The 6,030-nt window shown below is 42.7% G+C and overlaps 1 pseudogene; it reads right to left on the bottom strand.

Moving 5' to 3' along the window:
- Nucleotides 1-346: 346 nt before the first annotated feature.
- On the bottom strand, nt 347-5,706 carry LOC140270709 (general transcription factor II-I repeat domain-containing protein 2-like; annotated as a pseudogene).
- Between the last annotated feature and the right edge of the window lie 324 nt (nt 5,707-6,030).

Below are 6,030 nucleotides of genomic sequence, written 5' to 3'. Positions count from 1 at the left end.
GGCCAACAGCTACTGAGAAGGTTCTGCCAGAGAGGTACAAGGCAAACCAGTCAAGGGCCCTGCCTGAGATACCAACATGGTCCCTAAGTCTGTCAGTAAGGATGCCATGATCCACAGTGTCAAATGCTGCACTGAGGTTGAGCAGCAGAAGAACAGTACATTTACCGGTGTCAGACGCCATCATGATGTTGTACTTACTTTAAGAAGAGCGGTTTCAGTTGAATACCTTTGACAATAACCGGACTGGAATTTGTCAAAGATCCTGTTCTTATTCAGAGCAGAGATAAGCTGATTAGCCACAGCTTTCTCCAGGATGTTTGACACAAAAGGAGACTTAGAAATGGGCCTAAAGTTTTGTGGAGAAGATGGATCCAGGTTTGGGCTTTTTAAGAATTGGTTGAACAATGGCCTGTTTACAACAAGAGGGGAAACAACCAGAGACCAGTGAGCAGTTAACAATATTGAGCAAAGCAGGACCAATGGATTCTAAAACTTTTTTCAGTAATGATGTGGGTAATACATCTAATGGGCTGGAGGAGGTCTTTATACCACTCACTAGCTCAGTTAACTGTAACGGGGAGATGGGCACAAAATGATCAAGTATTGGCTGCCGCTTATATGGGGTGGGGAGAAGGGCAGTAGAAGTGCTGATGCTTGCCCTGATGCTGGCAACTTTGTCAACAAAAAATGACAAAAAGTTATTACAGTCGTCCTCAGAGAACACAGGAGCAACAGGCAACTGGGAGGAGATAAGGTTGTGGATAGTGTCAAAGACAACTTTAGGATTCCTCTTATTGGAGGAAATAAGATCTCTAAAATAAGAAGCCCTGGCAGCCTTTACCCTTGAGTTAAATTCAGTTAAATAAATTTGGTAGACAAGGAGACCCTATGTTTCAAACAACGGATGTCCTCATTCATCCAAGGATTCAGGTTTACAGCGTCGACAGATCGAGATTTTACAAGAGCAATATAATCTAAAATAGATGAACAGTACAGGTTGAAAGTGTCAACTAATGAATTGGCATCTGAATCATCAAGAGAAGGCTGCATTGCTCGGTTGATAAAACAAGAAGAAAATTTGTCAGCAGAGAGGTCATTTAACATTCGTGAACGCTTGACGCGCTTGTTGGCTGGGAAGTCAGAATTAAAAGACACATTAAAAAGAATACAATCATGATCAGTGACAGGCAGCTCCTCGGAAATCACACTGTCAATCATGAGACCGAGTGTAAAAACCAAGTCAAGAGTATTTCCCCTTACATGTGTGAGTCCACTAACATGCTGACAAAAGTTAAAAGATTCAGTTACCTCCAGAAAATTAGCAGCAATGTGGCTAGTAGAGTAATTTATTTCCATGTTAAAATCACCAAGGAGGAGGATTTTCTCAAATTTAATGATGGAGGCTGAAAAGTCACTGAATTCTGACAAAAACTGGCCATTAACACCAGGAGGGCGGTAGATTAAAACACAATAAAATGGATTTGATGGGACAATTTAAAACGTAATAAAATGGATTTGATCGTCCAATTTTCGTCACCAACAGTCAATCATGAGACCGAGTGTAAAAACCAAGTCAAGAGTATTTCCCCTTACATGTGTGAGTCCACTAACATGCTGACAAAAGTTAAAAGATTCAGTTACCTCCAGAAAATTAGCAGCAATGCTGCTAGTAGAGTAATTTATATCCATGTTAAAATCACCAAGGAGGAGGATTTTCTCAAATTTAATGATGGAGGCTGAAAAGTCACTGAATTCTGACAAAAACTGGCCATTAACACCAGGAGGGCGGTAGATTAAAACACAATAAAATGGATTTGATGGGCCAATTTAAAACGTAATAAAATGGATTTGATCGTCCAATTTTCGTCACCAACAGTCAATCATGAGACCGAGTGTAAAAACCAAGTCAAGAGTATTTCCCCTTACATGTGTGAGTCCACTAACATGCTGACAAAAGTTAAAAGATTCAGTTACCTCCAGAAAATTAGCAGCAATGTGGCTAGTAGAGTAATTTATTTCCATGTTAAAATCACCAAGGAGGAGGATTTTCTCAAATTTAATGATGGAGGCTGAAAAGTCACTGAATTCTGACAAAAACTGGCCATTAACACCAGGAGGGCGGTAGATTAAAACACAATAAAATGGATTTGATGGGACAATTTAAAACGTAATAAAATGGATTTGATCGTCCAATTTTCGTCACCAACAGTCAATCATGAGACCGAGTGTAAAAACCAAGTCAAGAGTATTTCCCCTTACATGTGTGAGTCCACTAACATGCTGACAAAAGTTAAAAGATTCAGTTACCTCCAGAAAATTAGCAGCAATGCTGCTAGTAGAGTAATTTATATCCATGTTAAAATCACCAAGGAGGAGGATTTTCTCAAATTTAATGATGGAGGCTGAAAAGTCACTGAATTCTGACAAAAACTGGCCATTAACACCAGGAGGGCGGTAGATTAAAACACAATAAAATGGATTTGATGGGCCAATTTAAAACGTAATAAAATGGATTTGATCGTCCAATTTTCGTCACCAACAGTCAATCATGAGACCGAGTGTAAAAACCAAGTCAAGAGTATTTCCCCTTACATGTGTGAGTCCACTAACATGCTGACAAAAGTTAAAAGATTCAGTTACCTCCAGAAAATTAGCAGCAATGCTGCTAGTAGAGTCATTTATATCCATGTTAAAATCACCAAGGAGGATTTTCTCAACTTTAATGATGGAAGCTAAAAAGTCACTGAATTCTGACAAAAACTGGCCATTAACACCAGGAGGGCGGTAGATTAAAACACAATAAAAATGGATTTGATCGTCCAATTTAAAATGCAATAAAATGGATTTGATCGTCCAATTTTCGTCACCAACAGTCAATCATGAGACCGAGTGTAAAAACCAAGTCAAGAGTATTTCCCCTTACATGTGTGAGTCCACTAACATGCTGACAAAAGTTAAAAGATTCAGTTACCTCCAGAAAATTAGCAGCAATGTGGCTAGTAGAGTAATTTATATCCATGTTAAAATCACCAAGGAGGAGGATTTTCTCAAATTTAATGATGGAGGCTGAAAAGTCACTGAATTCTGACTAAAACTGGCCATTAACACCAGGAGGGCGGTAGATTAAAACACAATAAAAGGGATTTGATCGTCCAATTTTCGTCACCAACAGTTCAAAAGAAATAAAAGATCCACAACACACCCTTCGGCAGGAGAAACTGTCCTTGTGAAACACAGCGAGTCCCCCTCCACGGCCAGTAGTCCTGAGAGCGCAGGTGAAAGAGCATCCAGGTGGACACAGTTCATTCATAAAAACATACTCCTCACTCTTTTGCCACGTCTCTGTGATGAACATGTAATCCAGATTTCTGGTTGTAATTAGATAATTTAAAATCAATTTGTTTGTTGGCGACAGAGGGTGCGTTCAATAATGCTATTTTAACGGGCCTAGGACCCACTAAGGTGGCGGGGAGTTCCCGTGCAAGCGTTTGTAAGTTGCGGCTGTCAACTCCAAATCGCCTTGCAGAGCGTTTTGTGGGAGCGAAGGCGGTCAGCTGATGTGCCGATCCAGGGAAGACAGGCCTGAGACATGACAGCCTCACATCGGGAGCCTCACATTCCGGATGACGGGAACATACCGCTGAGGCTTTCATTTCAAATAACTTCAGGTGATCGTAGATAATTGACTGTACACTATCCAAACAAAGTAGTAACAAAAACAGAGACAAAAACCACAGGACAGACGACGCGTGAAGATGACAAGCAGTCGGAAACACAGGCGCGGCCATGATCAACATCAATGCAGGCAAGTGTGCTTACCTCCGTGTTCCTAGATGCTTAAGTACTGAGGTACTGCATGGGAAAGGCATACTTCAGCTCCCAGTAGCTAGTCTAGTAGAGGAGTTTAAATGTACAAAAGTTAGGACAGAGCTCCGGTTAGCTGGGAGTTGGGAGCTGGTTCCAAACCCAACCAAGGGGAGGAAATGGAATGCAAAAATGGCAGCTCAGGAGGCAGAAGCAACTCTTAGACATACAGAGACTGTGGGTAATGTTCAAATAGGCCGGGGAGGCTTGGGGCTTGGCCGGGGAGGCTTGGGGCTTGGCCCAGGCAAACCGTTGTGGAGTAGAGCAGGTCCCAATGAGAAGAGAAAGCTAGTTATTGAGCAGGTTTGTAGAGAGGAGGAAATGTTAAGGGGTACAAAGGCAGTGGCTCAGGCTAAGCAGGGATAATGGTTGAATTGGAAAGGTGTAGAGAAGAAAAAGTTTAGGTGGAAAGAGCTTTGGAGTATGGAGGAAAGGAGAATTAGATTGGGTCTGTTGTGCTCTGAAGTCAGAGAAGCGCCGATCAAACTCAGTCTTTAACCAGCTGAGTTTGATAGCTAACTGAGCACATGAAAAAGTCTCGGGAAACGAGGTTGACATGCTCTGACAAACAGGAAAGTGGACAAGATTGTCATGTTTCACTTGCCACATCCATAAGTCCAATTTACGGCGGAAAGCCGTGATCGTGTCGGACATCTGTGTGATGACTTGTTTGCGTCCCTGCAGCTTCTGATTCAGCTGGGCGAGATGGTCGGTTATGTCACACAACACAGCAAAGTCACACAGCCACTTTGGATCGGATAGTTCAGATATGAGTTTTCCTTTACTCTGCATAAAAAGAGCAATGTCTTCCCTGAGCTAAAAAAATCGCTTGAGGATTTTGCTCCTACTCAGCCACCGTACTTCTGTATGGTACGGCACATCGCCGTGCTCCGAGTCCATCTCCAGCAAAAACTGCTGGAACTGACGGTGATTCAGGCCACGCGCCCGAATGAAGTTCACTGTTTTCACGACTGTGGTCACAATGTCCTCCATCCCCCGCACCTTCCCACACAAAGCTTCTTGATGGATAATGCAATGATACCTTATCAGAGGCGTGTGACAGTTAATTTTTTCCATTTTCCTCTTCATTAGTCCAACCAAGCCCACTTTTCCTCCACACATTGCCGGTGCACCATCTGTAGTTAATCCCACCAAGTTTTCCCACTGCAATGCATTTTTACTTAGGGACTTCTCCACCGCATCAAAAATGTCCTGTCCCGTCGTGTTCCCATGCATTGCAGCCGAATCCAACAGCTCCTCAGTGATAGAGATTTTACGCCTCTTATAAAAATTGATAAGTGTGCTGTGTCTGTGTTATCTGTGCTTTCATCAACAGCTAATGAAAAAGCTGTGTAGCTGCGTGTCTCCTCGGCCAGCTGTGTTGTAAGATTTTCTGCTAGTTCCTTCACTTGGTTCGCGATGGTGTTTCTTGATAAACTGACATTTAACTGGTCGGGACACACCTGCTCACAGACGTTCAGCATGCACTGTTTCAAAAACGCTCCCTCTGAAAATGACTTGGAAGCGCGGGCAATTTTTTCAGCCACAATGAAGCTCGGCCTCGTTTTTGGCTGTGGTTTTCGTGAACAAACTCTGCTGCGACCGCAGTTTGCCTTTTAATTCTTGGGCAATTTGTTGCTTTTCTTGAAGGCTAGCTTTAGCATACGTAGCTCCGTGTTTGGTGTCAAAATGTCGACGCAGATTGTACTCTTTGACAACCGACACCGCCTCGTAACACAAAAGACATACCGGTCTTTCTCCTTGAAGCACAAATAAGTATTCGCCTTCCCATCTTTCTTTAAACAGTCTTCCATCTGTATCAACTTTTCTCTTTCTGGACATTTTGGGAAATGTATTAATTTATTTTTTGGTATTTATTTTTAGACACTCAAAACTTTTAATCTCTCGCGGGCCACATAAAATGACATGGCGGGCCACATCTGGCCCGCGGGCCTTGAGTTTGTCACCTATGCTTTATACTTTTATTACCCCCTACCCGAACCAGGGTTTGAATCCCAATCCTATGTATATCTTTACCTCTTCTATTTCTACCCCCTACCTGAACCAGGGTTTGTATCCCCACCCCGCTATGACTGGTGTGCAGTTGGTGAGAGGCTGGGGTAGCTTGTGGGACAAAAAAAAGATGGTTGTTGTGGTGTGAGGAGC

This window comes from Leuresthes tenuis, unplaced genomic scaffold, assembly GCF_036924035.1.
Source record: "Leuresthes tenuis unplaced genomic scaffold, fLeuTen1.0.hap1 SCAF_15, whole genome shotgun sequence".
Lineage (NCBI taxonomy): Eukaryota > Metazoa > Chordata > Actinopteri > Atheriniformes > Atherinopsidae > Leuresthes > Leuresthes tenuis.
The sequence above is the reverse complement of the archived record's forward strand: the minus strand, read 5'-3'. Positions and strand labels throughout refer to the sequence as shown.